We start from the raw sequence: 23,880 nt of genomic DNA, 5'->3' as shown, positions 1-23,880 counted from the left end.
AGGGCATGTCTCAGAGGGTTAGTATGGACTCAATGGGCCAAATGGCTTGCTTCCACACTGTAGAGATTCTATGTTGCTGTGACTTTTCCGGGAGCAGAAGATACAGCAGTGGATTGTTTGACGTCTTTAACTCAACATCAGCTAAGAATTAACAGAGAGATGTTGCAGGTAGAAATAAGAGAACAATGTCATTGGGTCAGATGCTTAAAGTGGTGACCAAGAATTTAGAGTTTAAAATAAGAGCAAGACTTGAATTTAATGTGTCAACTGCTCAGATTCTGTTCGAAATGAAAATGCCTAAATTAGTGGAAAAGCAAAAAGAAAGAAAAATAAAGAAAAAGTGAACAAGGAAATGGGAAAAGAAAGAGAAGCAAAGAGAAATGGAAATGGCCGGAAGTGAAAATTAAAAGACATTTGGAAAGAGATGTGAAAATAAGGACTCCCACATTGCTGAGAGAGAAGAAAGGAAAGTAAGAACAATGGGAAGGGGAAATTCCATTGGCAGGTCCCTTATATTCGGAAGTTTCAAGCTAAAATACTTAAATATTTAAGCATGGGGATGTGCTTAAATCCAAATACATGTGCATACATGTCAGCTCGTGGGAAAATCCCAAACATCAATTAAATGGTACTTTTAATTCTGATACCAGCTTTTGACAATCTCTTTGGCAGGATGTTAGTGGATTGTGTAGGACACCTACCGAAAACCAGAAGTGGAAATTGGTGTCTTTCAATTATTATAGATATTTCAAAGAGATTTCCTATGACAGTGCCTTTCAGTACCTTTGAGACTAAAACCGTCAGTTGCAAAATGAGTTCATTTTTGTCCCAATATATAGATTACCCAGTGAATAATCAGACAAATATTTAAATTTTATGCTGCAAATATTCGAAGAAATAATGAAGAGTTTGGGAAAACAACAAGGTCCACCTTCAGTTTATCATTTATGGTTCCAGGGGAGTGTGGGGGAATTAGAAAGATGGCCACAGACTTTCAAGATCATGGTTAGAGTTTATCAGCAGGAATATCCTAATGATTCAGGTAAAGAAATTCACCTGCTACCGTTTGCCATTAGGGATGCCCCCAGTGAGTCCACAGGTTTCAGATCTTTGAACTTGTACACAGACATGAGGTAAATTAATTCTATAAATATTATTAAATCAAAGCTCAGTGCCTTCACTTTCAACACGTTTGGCAAGTTTCCAAGGAAACTAAACTGGATCCATGTGTTGGTCAAAAAGCATTTGAACTGTAGTCAACCCCAAACATTGAAACCTGGAACAGATTAAAATTGCCAAAGCTTAGAATTTTGTTGTTAGAAATAAAGTCTTAGCACTTTGACCTGCTTTGGAGAATCATTAAAGTGGCATTTACTGGGGTTTATCAAATCAAAAAGAAATTCAGTTATAAAAATTATATAGTGAGCATTCCAGACAAGAGGAAAGTCAGTGAATCTGCTACAAGGACAAAGAGGATAGTCAGAACAGTTGTATGTTTAGAGAGGTGAAAGAAATAGGAAATTGAATAAATGAATCTGAATGATTTGAGAATGAATTAAAGGTAAAGATTCAAAAGTTGACACTCTAATAAATCAAATTGGATTATATGGAGCTGATAGGGAGATTTGAGGAATGTTATTCCATCTCCCAGAAAACTAACAAGAGCATTTATGAAAACTCTTGACAGATGCATAAATTAATTTGTTACATGCCAGAAAATATGTCCTTTACTTAGCGTGATGTTAATGTGGGGTAGCATTCTTCATAAAGAAGCAAACGTACAGACTCAAGACAGAGAAGTCTGCCCAGTTGAGGGATGAGGTCATGGTGTCATAGAGGTATATAGTGCGGAAACAGACCCTTCAGTCCAACCAGTCCATGCAAAACAAGTTTCCCAAACTAAACTAGTCCCATTTGCCTTTATTTGGCCCATATCCCTCTGAACCTTCCTCATCCGTGGACCTGTCCCAATGTCTTTTAAATGTTGTAACTGTACCTGCACCGATCACCTCCTCTAGGGGTTCATTTCTCACATGATTTGGAGATGCTGGTGTTGGACTGGGGTGTACAAAGTTAAAAATCACACAACACCAGGTTATAGTCCAACAGGTTTAATTGGAAGCACACTAGCTGATGAAGGAGCGGCGCTCCGAAAGCTAGTGCTTCCAATTAAACCTGTTGGACTATAACCTGGTGTTGTGTGATTTTTAATTTCTCACATGAACCACCCTCTGTCTGAATAGGTTGCCACTCAGGTCCCTTTTTAATCTTTCTCATTTCACTGTAAAAATACGCTCCCTAGTTTTAAACTCCCCCATCCTGGGGAAATGACCTTTGCTATTCACCTTATCCATGCCCCTCGTGATTTTATAAACCTCCATACGGTCACCCCATCAATGCTCCAGTGAAAAAAGTCCCAGCCTATCCAGCCACTCCTGACAAGTCAAACCCTCCGGTTTTGGCAACACCTTGGTAAATCTTTTCTGAACCTTCTCCTACTTAATGATATCATTCCGATAATAGGCCAACCAGAACTGTCCACAATACTCCAAAATGGCCTCACCAAAGTCCTGTACAACTTCAACATGATGTCCCAACTATTATACTCAATGATCTGAGCAATGAAGGCACGTGTGCTATGCACCTTCTTAACCACCCTGTCTTCCAGTGATGCAACCTTCCAAGAACTATGTACCTGAACCCTTCAATCTCTCTGTTTGGCAACACTATCCAGAACTGAAAATGTGTTGCTGGAAAAGCGTAGCAGGTCAGGCAGCATCCAAGGAACAGGAGAATCGATGTTTCGGGCATAAGCCCTTCTTCAGGAACACTATCCAGAATCCTGCTATTAACTGCGTAAGTGCTGCCTTTGTTTGTTTTTACCAAAATGCAATACTTTATTATATTATTGAACCAAGTCACAGTATCAGGATCTTACCAGCTACCTCACCTTCAGTTCGTTTTTTTTTTATTTATTCACAGGATGAGGGGATTGCTGGATAGGCCAGTGTTTATTGCCCATCTCAAATTGCCCATGGGGCAGTTAAGAGTCAACCACAATGACGTAGCCACATGTTGGCCAGACCAGGTAAGGAGGGCAGTTTCCTTCCCCAAGGGTCATGAGTGAACTAGATAGGTTTCTCCTGACAATTGATAATGAATTCATGGTCATCATCAGATTCTTGATGCCAGATTTTTATTGAATTCAAATTCCACCGTCTGCCCTGGTGGGATTTGAATCCAGGTCCCCAGAACATTACTGGGGTCACTTGATTAACAGCCCAGTGATCATACCACAAAACCATCACCTCCCCTTCTGATGAAGGATCACTGGACTCAAAATGTTAATTCTAATTTCTCTCCACAGGGAGCTACAAGATCTGCTAAATTTCTCAAACAATTCCTGATTTGTCTGTTTTAGATCTCCAGCATCCATTGCTCTTTATTTTGTTTCAGGAGGATCTCAACTATTGTGATAGTGACAAAACCATATAGATTGCAATAATAGAATATATTTGATGGCAAAATCAATGTGGTATCAAAGGCGGATTCATATCCAATTTTATGATTGGAATGCAGCTGTACAGGACATTGGTTAGGCCACTTCTGGAATATCATGTTCAATTCCTATTGGAAGAATGTTGTGAAACTGGAAAGGGTTCAGAAAAGATTAATAACGGTTGCCAGATTTGGAGGGTTTGGGCTATAGGGAGAGGCTGAATAGGCGAGGGCTATTTTCCCTGGAGCATCAGAGGCTGAGGGGTATACCACCTTATAGAGGCTCAATAAAATTGTGAGCGGTATGGATAGGGTGATGGGCCAAGCTTTTTTTCTCCAGGGTAGGGGAGTCCAAAAATAGAGGGCATAGATTTAAGGTGAGAGAGGAAAGATTTAAAAGGGACCAGAGATGGAACCTTTTTACACAGAGGGTGGTGCGTGTATGGAACGAGCTGCCATAGGAAGTGGTGGAGGCTGGTACAATTACAGCATGTAAAAGGCATCTGGATAGGTATATGAATAGGAAGGATTTAGGGGGATATGGGCAAAGTGATGGCAAATGGGACTAGATTAATTTAGGATATCTGGTCGGCATGGATGAGTTGGACCGATAGGTCTGTTTCTGTGCTGTATATGTCAATGATTCCATGACCCCAAGACCATATTGAAAGAATTTGAAAAGCTGGACCTGTTACAAAAGTTGGCTTTTTCAAGGGATAAAGAGAAGTTATGTTAACCAATATAGTGAAAGAAATACCAACTTTGTATACCCTGGAAAGACCTTATCAATGAAAGCCATGCCAGATTAAAATGTACCAGTAGATTTTCAGTAATTAACTAATAAGGTCATTGAAGGATGATGCAGCTGTTTTGTTTCTGTTGGTTATTTAGTTATCTTCAGCAAAATTTAGGAAAAATACTTACAATGTTTGAACAAATTCTTTGGTTAGTTACAAAGATCCAGTTTAGTTATAACCTTGTCCAAAAGTGAATTTCATCACAGAATCCCAATTGTGTGGAAACAGGCCTTTCGCCCACCAGGTCCACACCAACCTTCTGAAGAGTATCCTGCCCAGACCTATTCCCCTACGTTTTCCCTGACTAATGCACCTAATCTCTGAACACTATGGGCAATTTCTCATGGCCAGTCCACCTAACCTGCACATCTTTGGATTGTGGGAGCCCTGGAGAAAACCTATGCAGACACAGAGCGAATGTGCAAACTCCACACTGACAGGTGCCCATGGGTGGAATTGAACCCAGATCCCAAACACCATGAGACAGCAGTGCTAACCACTGCGCATCTGTGCCAACCATTCAATAACTTAATTTGTCAAAGACCATGTTAACTAGGTAAAGGAAAAGGGCAGCACCCTCTAATCATTGCTCTCACAGTATAGAACATTAATTGCCCTAGATTGAGGTAAGCCTAATAATCTTACAGAAAATCTATTCCTCTTTGAAAATCTCTGACCCTGAACTCTTGATCTTTCATTTTTTAATCAATCAGGATTTGTGGGTGTTAAGACAATAAAACCATAAGAAATAGGAGTGGAAGTAAGGCCATATGGCCCATCAAATCCACTCTGCCATTCAATTATGGCTGATGGGCATTTCGAAATTTGGAGATGCTGTTGTTGGACTGGGGTGTACAAAGGTAAAAATCACACAACACCTGGTTATAGTCCAACAGGTTTACTTGGAAGCAAACTAGCTTTTGGAGCGCCACTCCTTCATCAGGTGATTAGATTACTTACATTAGATTAGATTACTTACAGTGTGGAAACAGGCCCTTCGGCCCAACAAGTCCACACCGACCCGCCGAAGCGCAACCCACCCATACCCTTACATTTACCCCTTCACCTAACGCTACGGGCAATTTAGCATGGCCAATTGTGGGCATTTCAATGACATTTACCTGCACTCTCCCCATATCCCTTAATTCCTTGCGAGAAATATTGCTGCATTTATTGCAAATCCCTAATTTCCCTGGCGAAGACATTTGTGACCTGTCCTCTTGAGCCACTGCAATCCAAGTGGTGGTCGGCCCAGCCACAGTGCAGCAAGGGAGTTCCAGGGTTTTAACCCAGTGACAGGGAAGGAGTAGCAATATTGAACTGGAAAGATTTCAACACAAAAGAAAGGTTGCTGGAGACAATTTGGAAGTAATGGTGGTGATTTGAAATGGAAGAACACACAATTAAACTCCATTCGGTGTGCTGTATGTCTGCATGGCCTTTAAGTGATGCAGTTCCAGTAAAACAGAATGTTAATGAATTTATGTTCATAAAATATCCCTTTCCTCTAGGAATGATATTGGAAAATAGCAAAAAAAACCTTATTTTTCACTTTTCACATGTCCAAAGCATTTCGCAGCCAATGTTGTTCTCTCCAATAAAGGCACTGTTCTGAAAGTAACCAATGAAAGCAGGTTGTGTTAGCAAAATGCCATAATGGGTAATGATCAGGTAATCCATTTGGTTTTGATGGTAATCAGGACCTTTGAAAGATAGTCCCGTTGACAATGAACTGTCAGTGTAGTTGATGTGCTTAAATCTTAAGTAGGGCTTGAACTAACAACCTGTTGAGAGAGAGAGATGGAGAGATGGACCATTGGGTCAAACTGTGCTTTACAGCTGCGGCTCAGTTTGTGCAAATATATACACAAACCTAGAAACAACAATAGAAGGTACAGACTCCAAATGAGAGATTTTACCAATGAGAAAAAAGGAATTTGCCAAAGCAAAAGTAACTTATTGAGAGCACAGTTTGCATGAAAACAAAATAATACATAGATTAGCAAAAGTAAAGGCAATCTTTATCAGGGCAAAATGAGAAATGGCAGCAATGTAATGGCCTCTTGCACAATTTTGTTGAAGAAAGGTAACAAGTTTGACTGAACAAAGGAATGACTGAGCATTTTTGAGCAGTACTTAGTCATGAGTTTTACAGAATGAGCCATTTATGCAATCTGTTGTTGCCAGTGATCTTGATGTTGGTGCAATGTCATCACAGAGGGATGAGATGGGGGTCAAATGATCAGTTATTTTTCACACAATTTAATATATGCTGGCAGAAATATTCAACAATTAAAGAGCCTTTAATTTAGTATTGGGTCTACAGTGTTTTGAAGTCTTCATAACCAACAGCTCTACATAGACAGTAATGTATACACATGTTAATCCTCTCGTGTACGTTGCAACATGACATTATGAATGTCTGAGACTCTTTTGTTGGAGGTTGATGCTAAAACCATATAATATGAAAATCATTCATGCTACAGGAAAAAAAGACAAGAGTTTTATTAAGAAATAGGGCAGCATGGTGGCTCAGTGGTTAGCATAGAGTCATAGAGATGTACAACAGACCCTTCGGACCAGTCCATGCCGACCAGATATCCCAACCCAATCTAGTCCCATCTGCCAGCACCCAGCCCATATCCCTCCAAACCCTTCCTATTCATATACCCATCCAAATGCCTCTTAAATGTTGCAATTGTACCAGCCTCCACCACTCCCTCTGGCAGCTCATTCCATACACGTACCACCCTCTGTGTGAAAAGTTGCCTCTTAGGTCTCTTTTATATCTTTCCCCTCTCACCCTAAACCTATGCCCTCTAGTTCTGGACTTCCCGACCCCAGGGAAAAGACTTTCTCTATTTATCCTATCCATGCCCCTCATGATTTTATAAACCTCTATAAGGTCACCCCTCAGCCTCCAATGCTCCAGGGAAAACAGCCCCAGCCTGTTCAGCCTCTCCTTATAACTCAAATCCTCCAACCCTGGCAACATCCTTGTAAATCTTTTCTGAATCCTTTCAAGTTCCACAACATCTTTCCAATAGCAAGGAGACCAGAATTGCATGCAATATTCCAACAGTGGCCTAACCAATGTCCTGTACAGCCGCAGCATGACCTCCCAACTCCTGTACTCCATACTCTGACCAGTAATTGAAAGCATACCAAACGTCTTCTTCACTATCCTATCTACCTGCGACTCCACTTTCAAGGAGCTATAAACCTGCATTCCAAGGTCTCTTTGTTCAGCAACACTCCCTAGGACCTTACCATTAAGTGTATAAATCCTGCTAAGATTTGCTTTCCAAAAATGCAGCACCTTGCATTTATCTGAATTACACTCCATCTGCCACTTCTCAGCCCATTGGCCCATCTGGTCCAGATCCTGTTGTAATCTGAGGTAACCCTCTTCGCTGTCTACTACACCTCCAATTTTGGTGTCATCTGCAAACTTACTAACTGTACCTCTTATGCACGCATCCAAATCATTTATGTAAATAACTGCTGCCTCACAGCACCAAGGACCCATGTTCAATTCCAGCCTCGGGCAACTGTCTGTGTGGAGTTTGCACATTCTCCCCGTGTCTGTGTGGGCTTCCTCCGGGTGCTCCAGTTTCCTCCCACAGTCCAAAGATGTGCAGGTTAGGCGAATTGGCTGTGCTAAATTGCCCATAGTGCTGGGTACGTTAGTCAGAGGGAATGGGTCTGGGTGGGCTACTCTTCGGATGGTCGGTGTGGACTTGTTGGGCCAAAGGGCCTGTTTCCACATTGTAGGGAATCTAGTCAAAGAATTATGGAGAAAAATAGATATTGTGTTCAAAATGGACTTGTGCAGAATATGATTGCTATGGAAAGTCCTTGTATGTTTCATGCGAATGTATTGTTACTGTCAAGGTAAAACCTGTACAAACAGAGTAGATATAGTAATAAAGAGAATTATAAAAAAATGAAAATGCCTGTTGAAGATACTGTAATGATTTGAATCAGGTGGATCTCACTGACTATGTGTTCCCTGATTGGAGTTGTTAATCTGGGCCAAGCAGGGAGCCCTGGTTGACAGATATAAATAGGGGATTCAAAGAGTCTTCTGATTCTAGGGACTGGCTCTGAGCTGGATGGTCAGAGCCCACATAATGTAAATAAAGATTTGGAGGTGCTGGTGTTGGACTGAGATGGACAAAGTTAAAAATCACACAACATCAGGTTATAGTCCAACAGGTTTATTTGGAAGCACTAGCTTTCAAAGCCCTGCTTCTTCATCAGGTGCTCCAAAAAGCTTTTCTACAAACCCACCATCTCCCACAGCTCCCTGGATTACACCACCTCCCACCCTGCCTCCTGCAAAAACGCTATCCCTTATTCCCAATTCTTCCGCCTCCATCACCTCTGCTCCCAGGAGGACCAGTTCCACCACAGAACACACCAGATGGCCTCCTTCTTCAAAGATCACAATTTCACCTCCGACATGATCGATGATGCCCTCCAGCACTACTCATCCACTTCCCGCACCTCCGCTCTCAAACCTCACCTCTCAAACTGCAACAAGGACAGAGCCCCCCCACTCCCCCCCCCCCGCCCCTGTCCTCACCTATGTATACATCACATCATCGTCTGCCATTTCTGCCACCTTCAAATGACCCCACCAACAGAGATATATTTCCCTCCCACCCCTATCCACTTTCCATAAAGACCACTCCAATCACGACTCTTTTGTCAGGTCCATGCCCCCCAACAACCCACCCTCCCATCCTGGCACCTTCCCCTGCCACCACAGGAATAGAAAAACCTCCCTCACCTCCATCCAAGGCCCCAAAGGAGTCTTTCACATCCATCAAAGTTTCAGCTGCACTTTCACACATGTCATTTATTGTATCTGTTGCTCCTGATGTGGTCTCGTCTACACTGGGGAGACAGATCGCCTACTTGCAGAACGTTTCAGAGAACATCCCTGGGGCACCTGCACCAACCAACACCACCACCCCGTGGCCAAACACTTTATCTCCCCCTCCCACTTTGCCAAGGACATGCAGGTCCTGGTCCTCCTCCATTGCCAAACCCTAACCATCCAACACCTGGAGGAAGAACGCCTCATCTTCCTCAGGACCATCCAACCCCAGGGCATCAAATTGGACTTCACTAGTTACCTCATTTCCCCTCCCCCCACCTTAGCCCAGTTCCAAACTTCCAACTCGGCACCACCCTCATGACCTGACCTACTGTTCATTTTCCTTCCCACCTATCGGCTCCACCCTCCCCTCCTACATGCCACCTCCTCTCTCAGCTATTGCACTCTCAGCTACCTTTCCCCCAAGCCCACTCCCCTCCCCGGCCCACAAGCCTCATTCCTGATGAAGGGCTCTTGCCCAAAACATCAATTCTCCTGCTCCTCGGATGCTGCCTGACCTGTTGTGCTTTTTCAGCAACACTCCCTCGACTCTGACCTCCAGCAGCCTCACTTTCTCCTGTTGGATTATAACCTGGTGTTGTGTGATTTTTAACTATGAAACTAAAGGGTGACTTGGTGACGGGATACTGTCCTCTGTGTAGTTTGTTAAGACACCTTTACAATTTTTTTCTACAAGGAAATCCAATGAAGGCTCATGATATGTAGTTATTATCTGGAAACTGTAAGGTGGAGACAAAATGGGGTTTAGTTTTCAGTTCTGTGAAGGTATGAGTTTTTTTTTAAACAAGATCAGAAAATGAGTTAACAGTGAGCCCAAGGCAGCATTTCCAAGAAATTATCAGATTTTAGTTAATCAACTTGCAAGTCCCTCCTGGAAGATAATTGTGAGGAGTTTACAAACTTGAGGTTTGAAACTGGAGAGGGAAAGACTCAGGCACAGATTCATTTCATCTTAAAACATAATAACATAATAGGTACTCTTAGTTTAGCAGTCTCTAAAGCACTCAGAGCAAAATGGGAGAAATCCTGAGTTGCTTAGAAGAAAATTCTCTCTGAAGGTATCACAAAGAAAGACATCACATCAAATAATTGAAGACTTGAGGTTGAGGAACCCATATAAATCAACATGTGAGCTGAGTTAGCAGCTTGTTAAAAGACCTTTGGAGGGGACATTAATTGTGTTTTTTTTTAAAATCACATGAATGACAAAAAAGAAACCAATTAGAGCCACGTTAACTGAACAGGAAGTTTTTGTATGGAGACAGTGTGGCCTTTTTGCTGATGATACAGTGTCTGTAATGTTTTTGTGGGAGCTCAGCACTGACTAATATGGTCTATCATAGGGTCGTAGAGTCATAGAGATGTACAGCACAGAAACAGACCTTTCGGTCCAACATGTTAATGCCGACCAGATATCCTAATCTAATCTAGTCCCATTTGTCAGCACTTGGCCCATATTCCTTCAAATATTTTCTATTCATATACCCAACCAGATGCCTTTTAAATGCTGTAATTGTACCAGCCTGCACCAATTCCACTGGCAGTTGATTCCATACACACCACCCTCTACGTGAAATCTTTGCCCCTTAAGTCCCTTTCATATCTTTCCCCCTCACCCTATACCTATGCCCTCAGGTTTTGGACTCCCACACCACAGGAAAAGGATCTTATCTATTTACCCCATCCATGCCCCTCATGATTTTATCAGCCTCTATAAGGTCACCCATCAGCATCCAATGCTCCAGGGAAAACAACCCCAGCCTGTTCAGCATCTCCCTATTGCTCAAACCCTCCAACCCTGGCAACATCCTTGTAAATCCTTTCTGAACCCCCTCAAGTTTCACAACATCCTTCCGATAGGAAGGAGACCAGAATTGCACACAATATTCCAAAACTGGCCTAACTAATGCCCTGTACAGCCGCAACATGACCTCCCCAACTCTTATACCCAATGCTTACACCAATAAAGGAAAGCATACCATACACTTTCTTCACTACCCGATTTATCTGCGACTCTACTTTCAAGGAGCTATGAACCGGCACTCCAAGGTCTCTTTGTTCAGCAACATTCCCAGGACCTTACCATTAAGTATATAAGTCCTGTTCTGATTTCCTTTCCCAAAATGTAGCACCTGGCATTTATCTGAATTAAACTCCATCTGCCACTCCTCAGCCCATTGGCCCATCTGATCAAGATTCCGTTGTACTCTGAGGTAATCTTCTTTGCTGCGTGTTTTACTTTTGTGTAAAAGCTTTTACATAATTTGTTAAAAGAACATCAGCTGATTCTTGTGCAGATATTCAGTGACTGGTCTCCACAATAAATTAAAAGAAAAGATAAAATTTATAGTTTTAATTTAGGATCTGACTTTTATAGTATCATCATCATCTGGGATCATAACATTTGCAAAAACCTCATGGAATACTGAGTATAATATTAGTTTGCATAATATGAAAAGGATACGAAGGCCTGGAGAAGGTGCGGTGACAAGGATGATGTCACAATTAAAAACTATCTGAAAAGACTATGCAGAACAGAGAAACTGAGTGATGATCTGCTTTCCTGCTTTAAGATAATGCCTGGATTTAATAGTGTAACTGCGGAAAAGAGTCTTCCCCTGATGAACCAGTCTGAAGCACAAGGTCATCAACAGATAACAATAAGAGGGCATGAGGAGATGGATCATCCTGGTAGGGAGAGATGAGGAAGAGTGAAGGACACTTGATTGGAGCATAACCAGCCGTCATGGACTCACTGAATTGAATGGTCCGTTTCTCTACATTCCAGGGAACTCCATGTAAACAAAGAAAAAAAAACACGGGAAGTATAAAGTCTCAGAGTTTCCAAAGTCCCAATGTAAAAAGCGTGCAAGATTTTTATTTTCAATACATACACTGTCTGGGGAAGCGTTTGTTGCCCGTCCTTAGTTGCCCTTGGATTTAACAGAGTGCCCCGGGAGTCCATTTCAGAGGACAATTAAGAGTCAACTACATTGCTGTGGGTCTGAAGTCACATGTAGGTGAGAGCAGGTAAGGATAGTGGATTTCCTTCCTTAAATGTTATTGGGAAAGCAGATGGGTTTTTACAACAATCAGTGGTGGCTGTCAGGATCATTGTTCGCATTCCAAATTCTTGAAATTGAATTCAAATTTCACTGACATGGTAGGACTCAAACCTGAGTCCCCAGAACTGAAGCCCGGGATTCTGAGTCTAGTGGATATACCACGATGTCAATGTCTCAGTGAGTCCCTGAGTCAGTGGGACAAGGTAGAATTTTAAAATCCCTACAGTGCAGAATGAGACTATTCAGCTCATTGGGTCTAGAGCAATGCTCCAAAGAGCATCCCACCTAGACCTGCCTCTACACTATCTCCATAACCCTGCATTTCCCATGACTAACACACCCAACCTGCACATCCCAGGACACCATGGGACAGTTTAGCCAATCCACCTAACCTAAACATGTTTGGGCTGTGGGAGAAAAATCAGAACATCTGGTGGAAACCCGCGTTGACACAGGGACACCGTGCAAATTCCACACAGTTGTACAAGTTGAACCCATCTTCCTAGCGCTGTGAGTCAGCAGTGCTAACCATTGTGCCACCCTTTCGGTTTGCAGGAAGAGCTGGCACGATACAGGAACTATACGTTTGATGGATTTCAACTTGTTAGCAACTGTTCCACAAACAACTCCCAATTTAAAAAAAAATGCAATGTTAAACACTAATTAACTGGGTCGGGTGGGGAAAGAGGCAAAGGAAATCTCAGGCAGTTGGTTTGAAGCCAGCTACACGGTTCGAACTCATTACACATGTCAACAGACTGCAGGAAAATATCAGCAAACTCCCCTGAGAAGCTAGGATGCCGTCTTTCCTGTGTCTGAAACCCAAGCCTAATTAGTGTAAGAAACCACCGAACAAATTGGATGCAGGTGGGGATGAGAGGTGGCAGTCAGCACAGTAATAACCTCCATTTAATTTTTGCTGAAAAAAGTGAAGTAATTACAAAGTTCATATATGCATTATCTTAATCGACAGAACATGACCTTTAATTTAAAAGCGAATTTGGAGCATTTGCTTAATATTTTACCCTGAGGAATTTTTTTTTGTGTAAAGATTAATTTTTGGTAGTCTGCCCAAAGAAAATCTTCCAATTAAAAACATCAAATCATGCTGATGGTTCCAATGGCTTGCTGTAAATAGAGAGCTGAAGACAGCCCAAATCTGAAGGATTTAAATGACAATGCCTGTAATTTTTATTGCATAATAAGCATCATTTGCTTGCTTTCTGCCAGGCGTATTGAAACATTTGTGCAAGAAAGCCATTCAGATTATTGGGGCTGTTGCTGGTTCCATGAAAGAGCTATATCAAACCATCCATGATCTCATTGAATGGCAGAGTGGACTCCAGGGGCTGAATGGTCTACCTCTGCTCCGACATCTCTCAATCAGTCCCATTCCCTCTACAATTTACCCATTGTCCTACAATTTTCCATTTCAACTGTACGTCCAATTCCCTTTTGAAGGATGTGATTTAAATTACTTTGATGACCTTTTAACCACCGCACCACTGAAGAATTATCTCCTCAGATCCCCATTGTTTCTTTTGCAAATTTGTCTCCCTTTCATTATTGAATCCCTCCCCCACCAATGGAGGAAACAGTTGCTCCTTATTTCCTCTGCCAAAGACCCTATAATATCAAAACACTCCTTTACCCTCCCTTCTCAGTTCCACAATTCTCTTGCCTGTTCGCATAACAGAAGTTTCTCTTCCATGTTATCAGAGCTGAAAATGTGTTGTGGAAAAGCGCAGCAGGTCAGGCAGCATCCAAGGAGCAGGAGAATCGACGTTTTGGGCATGAGCCCTTCTTCAGGAATGAGCCCTGACCTGCTGCGCTTTTCCACAACACATTTTTAGCTCTGATCTCCAGCATCTGAAGTCCTCACTTTCTCCTTCCATGTTATCAGTCAGGATTGCTCAGTTCCAAACTTCACAGTAACTTTGACGCAGACATAGACTCAATAGGTGACACCAGTAGAGAAGTGGAGGCATTGACCTTGATCCAGTCATTGTAAATACATCCCCTACTCTAACTCTGCCAAATTATGATCCACTTTGAGAACTAACCTCTTTGTTGCTTAGTTTGATTGCTCTCACCCCTGTAAAGTAGCCATGGTCCAGCTCTAACACTAGGCAGAGAAAACTAACAACCATTTAACTTGAGGGTCATGACACCTCAGGTGAGGAATGAGGTCGAGAAGGATGGTCCTTCGTGGTAACCTCAGCTGGTGCGGGAATTGATTGCATCTGTTTTTATCACTCTGCATTGCAAGCCACCCATCCAGCCAACTGAGCTAACCAACCCCCTGTACATAGAGTGATGCAGAACACACAATAGAGGAGCAGATCAATTGAGTCAATATACTGGTGTTGGTGTTTTTTTCTCTACAGAAGTCAATGGCCATTTACCTCAAGTCAGCCTTTCTGCTCCCTGTCCTCTCATATCTTCAACTGATTTCCTTTTGAGTGCATCGATGTTATTTATCCCAATTATTTCCTGGTGTAACTAGTTCCATCAGTCGTTAAGTAAAGAAATTTCTCTTTATTCTCTGTATTGAATGCATTAGTCACTATCAATTTATAGCCACTAATTTTGGATTCTCTCCATATTTATCTAGTCCAATGCACATGTCAACTTTGTGACATTTAAAAAAGGTAGAACAATCTGTTCAATAGATATGGTAATCTTTTTATTTCTGATTCCGTTTGCTCTTTCTCCAAAGCTTCTGTGTCAATTTCCTTAAATGAAAACCTCATTATGAATAATGACTCAAATGATTTGAAGGGGTTTACTTCCTTGAGTTTTTGTTGGAACCGTATACTTCTGGCCACATTGACACTATTCCTGCACAGTTCTGGATTGTTCATGTGGCTGATGGGCAGGCCTCAGGGAATCAGGAGGTGAGTTACTCAAGGGGACGGCATGTCTCACAGCGCCAGGGACCCGGGTTCGATTCCAGCCTCGGGCGACTGTCTGTGTGGAGTTTGCACGTTCTTCCGTGCCTGCATGGGCTTCCTCCCAGTGCTCCAGTTTCTTCCCACAATCCAAAGATGTGCAGGTTAGGTGAAAGTGTCATGCTAAATTCTCATAGTTTTCAGGGATGTGTAGGTTAAGTAGCATTAGTCAGGAGTAAATGTAGTGTAATAGGGGACTGGGTCTGGATGGGATACACTTTGGGGGGGTCGGTGTGGACTAGCTGGGCTGAAGGGCCTGTTTCCACAGTGTAGGGATTCTATGATTATTAGTTACTTGAGTTAATAAAGAATTCACAGCCACTGATAGAATGTGGAACGTATACAGTTCGGCACAGAAACAGGCCTTTCTGCCCTTCATGTCTGTGCCAACAATGATGCCATTTTAAACTAATCCCAGCTGCCTGTATTGGTCCCTATCCCATTATTCCCTGCCTGCTCATATCTGTCTAAATATCTCTACAATGTTGCTATTGTACCTATCATAAAATCATAGAATCCCCACCGTGTGGAAACAGGCCCTTTGGCCCAACAAGTCCACACCGACCCTCCAAACAGTAACCCACCCAGACCCATTCCCTTATTACTCTACATTTACCCCTAACTAATACATCTCTGAACACTACGGGCAATGTGGCATGGCCAATTCATCTAACCTGCACATCTCTGGACTGTGGGAGGAAACTGGAGCACCCGGAGGAAACCCATGCAGACACGGGGAGAACGTGCAAACTCCACACAGTCACCCGAGGGTGGAATCAAATCTGGGTCCCTGGCGCTGTGAGGCAGCAGTGCTAACCACTGACTCACCATGCCACCCTCATCTACTTCCACCATCTCTCCTGGCAATGTGTACCACCTTCTGCATAAAAACATTCCTTGCTTTAAACTTTCTCTCTTAAACCTATACACCATAGTATTTGATATTTCTATCCGAGGATAAAGACTCTGACTATCCACTTTATCTATGCCTCTCATCATTTTGTATCCTTCCATCAAATTGGTCTGTCAGCCTTGATGCTGTTCTCCAACCTCCACTTCTAGCAAATGCAGAAGAACATAAGGATAGAAGAACCAGGAAGGTAATAGGCCACATGGCCCTTAGAGCCTGCTCCGCCATTCAATAATGGCTGATCTCCTCGTGGCTTTAGCTCCACTCACCCGCCCTCTCACTGTAACCCTTAATTCCTTTACTGTTCAAAAAAATTATCTATCTTAGCTTTAAAAACATTTACTGAGGAAACCTCAACTACTTCCCTGGGCAGGGAGTTCCATAGATTCACAACCCTCTGGGTGAAGAAGTTCCTTCTCAATTCGGTCCCAAACCTGTTCCTCCTAATCTTGAGGCTATGCCGTCTTGTTCTAGTCTCACCCCCAGTGGAAACATCTTCTTTACTTTTATCTTATCTATTCCCTTCATAATTTTATCTGTTTCTGTGAGATGCTCCCTCATTATTCTAAATTTCCAATGAATATAACCCCAGTCCAGTTAGTCTCTTCTCATAAGCCAAACCCCTCAACTCCACAACCAACCTAGTGAACCTCCTCTGCACCCCCTCTAGTGCCAGTACATCCTTTCTCAAGTAAGGAGATAAAACTTCATGCAGTACTCCAGGTATGGCCTCACCAGCACCCTGTACAGCTGCAACATAACCTCCCTGCTTTTAAACTCCAATCGAGGTGACGGATGACAGAACTGCACACAAAACTAAAACTGTGGTTTGACTAAAGTCATATACTATTGCACCATGATTTACCAACTTCCATACTCAATGCCCCGATCGATGAAAGCAAGTATTTCAAGACACCTTTGCAGCAAATTAAAGAGCTTTTGAAGACATTATATATGACATGTGACAGCTAATTTGCACACACTAACGTCCCATAAACTGGAATGAGATACCAACCAGATAATCTCTGTTAGTAATGTTTATTTGAAGAATTTATATTAACTGGAGGACTCTGAAGAAGATCCCTCTGCTCATCCATGCTATATATTATATAAGCACTTACTTTCTAAAGACTTTGCAACCTCCTTATTCTTCCTAATATTATTAAGACACTTCATGTTTGCTTATTCTGAAAGTACTGAGGTCATAGAGTCATAGAGATGTACAGCATGGAAACAGACCCTTCGGTCCAACCCGTCCATGCCGACCAGATATCCCAACTCAATCTAGTCCCACCTGCCAGCACCCGGCCCATATCCCTCCAAACCCTTCCTATTCATATCCCCAGCCAAATGCCTTTACAATGTTCAATCATCCTAGCCTCCACCATGTTCTCTGTCAACTCATTCTAGACATGTTCTGTGTGAAAACATTGCCCCTTAAGTCCCTTTTATAACATTTGCCTCTAACCGTAAACTTATGCTCCTGAGGTTTGGATTCCCACACCACAGGGAAAGGATCTTATCTATTTACCTATCCATGTCCCTTATGATTTTATAAACCTCTCTAAGGTCACCCCTCAGCCTCCGATGCTCCAGGGAAAACAGCCCAAGCCTGTTCAGCCTCTCCCTACAGCTCAAACCTCCAACCCTGTCAACATCCTTGTAATACTATTTTGAACCCTTTCAAGTTTCACAACGTCCTTCCAATAGGAAGGAGACCAGAATTGCACCCAATATTCCAAAAGTGGCCTAACCAATGTCCTGTACAGCCGCAACATGACCTCCCAACTCTTGTACTCAAGATTCTGACCAAAAAAGGAAAGCATACCAAACACCTTCTTCACTATCCTATCTACCTGTGACTCCACTTTCAAGGAGCTATGAACCTGCACTCCAAGGTGTCTTTGTTCAGCAACACTCCCTAGGACCTTACCATTAAGTGCATAAGTCCTGCTAACATTTGCCTTCCCAAAATGCAGGTTTTGGAGGATTGTGCAAAAATTAACTTGTTTCACATTTTGTAGAAATGTTTGGAGTGATTTCTTTAAAAGTGGTCATGGAAAAGTCACAACAAGACTTGTTAGATTACACATAACTCTGCTGGGGCTGTTTGAACAGTGACAGGAATCCGGAACAAAATCCAGGTAAGAAGTCTGTGGGGAAGGATTGCCCTGCTGATCTCTCCTATTTCTGCAAAAACTCTCTTCAAATGAGTTCAATTTGAAACCTATTTGTTCTTCTGGAAGAGTGATTGATAGAAGATCTTAATATTGTGTTTTCTGAGTAAGATGTGTCTGCCTGGACTCCAGATGTGATTTGTGATCAGTGATTTGGCCACACATGCCACACAGTAAGTTTTGGAAAATTCTATACTTTGCTTCCCCTTTTTGCCTTAAGAGTAAAACTAATGGTTAAAAGACTTATTTTAGCAAATATACTTGATTGATAGGTCTTTTTATTCAAAGCATAATACAGGTACCATGGAATGCCTATAGTGCCCTATAGGGATTGGGCCCAATGAGTCCACACTGACCTTCCGAAGAGTAGCCTACCCAGACCCATTCCTCCACCCTATATTTACCCCTGACTAATCCACCCATCCCTAGACACATGGCCAATTCACTTCACCCGCACATCTTTGGATTGTGGGAGGAAACCAGAGCACCCGAAAGAATCCCATACAGACACAGGGAGGATGTGCAAACTCCACACAGACAGTCATCCGAGGCTGGAATCGAATCCGGATCCCTGGTGCTGTGAGGCAGCGGTGCTAACAATTGAGCCACTGTGCCATCCCAATACAATGTGTAATTGGCCATCTCAGTAACTGGGAATATATTATTAATTTGTGTCGTGACTCATGAAATAGTGCGTCAAGAGTGACACTGTAACCCAGTCATAACAGTAAGAAAATGCTTAACTATAACGATAAACTATAACTGGAAATGCTCACTTAACTATATATAAATCCTTTAGCCATGACAAGCACATTCTGTAAATTTATTAATATCTTCCTGCATTTCCTTTCAGTTTTCATACTTATGAATTACATCTGCAAGTTTGATAGCATATGCAAGTTTCAAAATTGTCTTTCTGGATCTAGAGTCAAAATCATTTCAGTAAATGTGAAGTCATGTGACTAAGGAGTGAAAAATGAACAGAATGGTGTTCATTGAACATAGAAAAATGAACATAGAAAACAAAAATGGTGAGGTAAACAGATCAGCTGGTCTTTAAATTCTGAAAGTTTTGATATATGCTCAGATATGTATCAAAAGTATATATCGATATATATACCCTACAAGTGAAAACATATATATTACGGATTCAATATCCTATTATCATAGAAATGCTATATGTAATTTATATCATACAGTTTATATATATAATAGAAATTTTCTCTGTATATGTCATAGAGATTATATATATAAGAGCTTATATAAAAATTATGTTTCCACTATCAGGAAAGACCACAATTCAGTGGAATTCACAGAGAACAGAAAGAGATCCAAAATTCCATTGTTTGAAGCTCTTGTTTAAATATTTTTTTTAAAAATGGTCACTTTGCTAACTGACAACATGGATGGCTCTGATCATAAAGTGCTACTTCACCAGCAATAACTCAAAGACATTAGTGGAATGTGACGTTTCTTGTATTGTATGAACATTCCAGCCCAGCCAACAGATTGGACTGGGAGACAAGATGTCTACCTCAGCTGGTTCCATATAAGGGAGTTCATTGAAATCCATTCAGGTTTGAATTGATCGTGAAGACTCAACAGTTCTCTTCCTTCAAAACCTGTTGAGTCATGGCTAGGACATCAAATCTCAGCTCAATATACTGCTTGAAATATCAGTTCCATGATTTAAACTGGGGTTTGTTGAAATCACCTCAAACAATACAGCTTTGCTTTATTGTTTGAGTCAGTCTGCTAGTAGCATTCAAACAGTAAGCAGCTCCAATCTTGGCTAAACTCCTGCTTCAGATCTCAATATCTCGCAATATTCTGACCAGGGGAGGAAACCAATGTTTCACTGACAAAGTGAATCAATCCCCAGCATAACTATTCGCATTCAACTGCATTGGCTACTTTGGATTTTTTAAAAATGTAACTTGGTATTTGGTAACCTTCCTTTCTCTCTGTTTCTCAGTTGCATATGTGTGAATGCATTTCATGAACTATTCCCTCGAGGTGTGGATCCTACTTTGTTTTAAGCTTGAAAAATTTGCTTGGCGTAACGAAAAATTGGGTTTTACAAACAGGGTTTAGGGAAAGACGTCACATTTTATTTTTTTTTAAATGGGGAAAACAAACATTTAAAAAAAGGAAAAATAATTGCAACAAAGAAATTAGGACAGTAAGAATAATTCAGTTCACCTCTTTTTCACCACAGCATGTGGGCCTTCAGTGAAATTGTAATGTTCCAGTGAATCCCAGCGCAAACTGCAGGAACAACATCTCATCTTCAGACTAGACGCTTCACAGCCTTCTGGACTTCATACTGAATTCAACACCTTCAGATCGTGAAACCATTCCCATTCCTTCCCTTTATTTAAAACTTTGCTTGTTACTTTCTCTGTCACCATATCCTCTCTCCCCTCCTCCCACTCCAGTGGCACTGTTTGGTCTTTCCAGAGTCGCAACGTGTGGCGCTGGAAAAGCACAGCAGGTCAGGCAATTCCCGAAGAAGGGCTTATGCCCGAAACGTCGATTCTCCTGCTCCTTGGATGCTGCCTGACCGGCTGCGCTTTTCCAGCAACACATTTTTCAGCAGGGATTATACTGGACCTGGTTTTGGGAAGTGAGCCTGGCCAGGTGAGTGAAGTTTCAGTGGAGGTACATTTTGGGAGTAGTGACCGTAATACCGAGAGTTTGAAGATACTTAAGGAGAGGAAAACCAGCAGTCCTTGGGTGAAGGTGTTAAACTGGGGGAAAATGAACTGCAACAATATTAGGCAGGAACTGGAGAATTTTGATTGGAGACACCTGTTTGAGGGTAAATCTACATCAGACATGTGGGAGTATTTCAGATGGCAGTTGATAAGAGTTCAGGAGCAGCATGTTCCTGTAAGAGTGTAGGATAGGTACGGCAAGGTACTTGAGCCTTGGATGACCAGGGATGTTATGATCTTGGAGAAAGTGAGGAGTGCAGATGCTGGAGATCAGAGTCAAGAGTGTGGTGCTGGAAAAGCACATCAGGTCAGGCTGCATCCATGGAGCAGGAGAATCGACGTTTCAGGCATAAGCCCTTCATCAGGAATGAGGTTTGAGAGCTGATGGGGTGAAAAGATAAATGGGAGGGGGGGTGGGGCTGGGGTGAAGGTAGCTGAGGGTGTGATAGATAGATGAAGGTGGGGAAGAAGGTGATCTGTAAGAAGGGAGGGTGGAGCAGATAGATGGGAAGGAAGATGGACAGTTAAGACAGGTCATGAGGGTGGTGCTGAGTTGGAAGGTTGGAACTAGGGTAAGGTGGAAAGAGGGGAAATGAGAAAACTGGTGAAATCCACATTGATACCGTGGGGTTGGAGGTTCCTGAGGCAGAAGATGAGGCGTTCTTTCTCCAGGTTTTGGGTGGTTAGAGTTTGGCGATGGGGCAGGCCCAACACCTGCGTGTCCTTGGCGGAGTGGGAGGGGGAACTAAAGTGTTCGGCCACAGGGTGGTGGGGTTGCTTCATACGTGTTTCTCAGAGATGGTCTCTAAAGTAGTCTGCAAGTAGGCGTCCTGAGTCCCCAATGTAGAGGAAACCGCATCGAGAGCAACGGATACAGTAAATGACATGTGTGGAAGTGCAGGTAAAACTCTGATGGATCTGGAGGCCTTGGACAAAGGTGAGAGGGGAGGTGTGGGTGCAGGTTTTGCAATTCCTGCAGTGGCAGGCGAAGGTCCTGGGAGGAAAGGTTGATGGAGGCCGTGGACCTGAGAAGAGAGTCGTGGAGGGAATGGTCTATACGGAATGCAGATAGGGATGAACAGGGAAATGTATCTCTGGTGGTGGGGTCCATTTGTAGTGACAGCCAGGTGGATGGGGTCTGTTGGAGGTGGGAGAAAGGGTCCTTGGAGAATGAGCAGGAGCCTTGGTGGAAAATGTAAGCCTGGAGGTGGAGGCAGTGGAAGAAGTGTTCGACTTCGCAATGCGTGTAGAATCTGTTGATCCGGGAGCTGAGGGGGATGAAGGTAAGACCTTTGCTGAGGACTGACCATTCATCCTCAGTGAAGGTGAGGTCTGGGAGGATGATGAAAACATGGCAGTCTGGGAGCTAGGACCTGGTGTAGGGCTGGAGCTGGGAATGAGGGTGGAGATCATTCCCTCCCAACTCTCTTGTCAGGTCCACACCCCCCACCAAGCTCAAAACTAAAGTCACAACGCTGTACAGCATGGAAACAGACCCATCTGTCCAACTTGTCTATGCCAACCAGATATCCTAAATTAATCTAGTCCCATTTCCCCATATTTGGGTCAAAATTTGTCAGCATTTTGCCGTATTCCATCCAGGCTTGGGTATCCTTGGAGAGGGAGTGTGTAGTGCTCACCCACACAGAAATTCCAGTCTTTAGAAACTGGGATGGGCCCCACAGAGGATGTGTGCATCATCAGCCCCCACACTGTCATTTTAGATTAGATTAGATTAGATTAGATTACAGTGTGGAAACAGGCCCTTCGGCCCAACAAGTCCACACCGACCCGCCGAAGCGAAACCCACCCATACCCCTACATTTACCCCTTACCTAACACTACGGGCAATTTAGTATGGCCAATTCACCTGGCCCTGCACATCTTTGTCACTGTGGGAGGAAACCGGAGCACCCGGAGGAAACCCACGCAGACACGGGGAGAACGTGCAAACTCCACACAGTCAGTCGCCTGAGTCGGGAATTGAACCCGGGTCTCTGGCGCTGTGAGGCAGCAGTGCTAACCACTGTGCCACCGTGCCGCCCACTGCCACCGTGCCGCCCACTAAAACAGCAACATTGAAAACAGTCGGTAACAGCGACAAGAGTGGGATTCGAACCCACGCGTGCAGAGCACAATGGATTAGCAGTCCATCGCCTTAACCTCTCGGCCACCTCGTCAGTGCAGTGAGTTTCTGTTTTGTTTTGTAAGATTGTGTTCATGGGTGGCACAGTGGCACAGCAGTTAGCGCTGCTACCTCACAGCACCAGAGACCCGGTTCACTTTCCACCTCGGACAACTGTCTGTGTGGAGTTTGCACAATCTCCCCATGTGTGCATGGGTTTCCTCCGGGTGCTCCGGTTTCCTACCACAGTCCAAAAATGTGCAGGTTAGGTGAATTGGCCACGCTAAATTGCCCATTGTGTTAGGTGAAGGGGTAAATGTAGGGGAATGGGTCTGCGTGGATTGTGCTTCGGCGGGTGGGTGTGGACTTGTTGGGCCGAAGGGCCTGTTTCCACACTGTAAGTAATCTAATCTAAAACTGTTAATATGTTTTATTCCAATACAGTGCCCCAGCAGTGACTGTTTCATTGTTACTTTTGACTTTCAGCTTTTAAGAGGGTGGTGGGAGCTTTACTCTGTATCTAACCCTTTGCTGTCCCTGTCTTGGGAGTGTTGATGGGGACAGTATAAAGGGAGCTTTACTCTGTACCTAACCCTGTGCTGTCCCTGTTTTGGGAGTGTTTGATAGGGGACAGTGTAGAGGAAGCTTTACTCTGTATCTAACCCCGTGCTGTCCCTTTTCTGGGAGTGCTTTTTGGTGCAGTGTAGGGAGAGCTTTACTCTGTATCTCCGCCT

At 43.0% G+C, this 23,880-nt stretch overlaps 1 non-coding gene across 1 annotated transcript; it reads right to left on the bottom strand.

The window, feature by feature from the left end:
- Positions 1–23,119: 23,119 nt before the first annotated feature.
- trnas-gcu (transfer RNA serine (anticodon GCU)) lies at positions 23,120–23,201 on the bottom strand. The gene has a single exon. It is a non-coding gene; the product is annotated as a tRNA-Ser (tRNA).
- Between the last annotated feature and the right edge of the window lie 679 nt (positions 23,202–23,880).

The sequence above is a fragment of the Chiloscyllium plagiosum genome, unplaced genomic scaffold (assembly GCF_037043375.1).
Source record: "Chiloscyllium plagiosum isolate Xiang-an unplaced genomic scaffold, Cpla_swu_hap1 HiC_scaffold_17, whole genome shotgun sequence".
Taxonomy (NCBI): Eukaryota; Metazoa; Chordata; class Chondrichthyes; order Orectolobiformes; family Hemiscylliidae; genus Chiloscyllium; species Chiloscyllium plagiosum.
The sequence above is the reverse complement of the archived record's forward strand: the minus strand, read 5'-3'. Positions and strand labels throughout refer to the sequence as shown.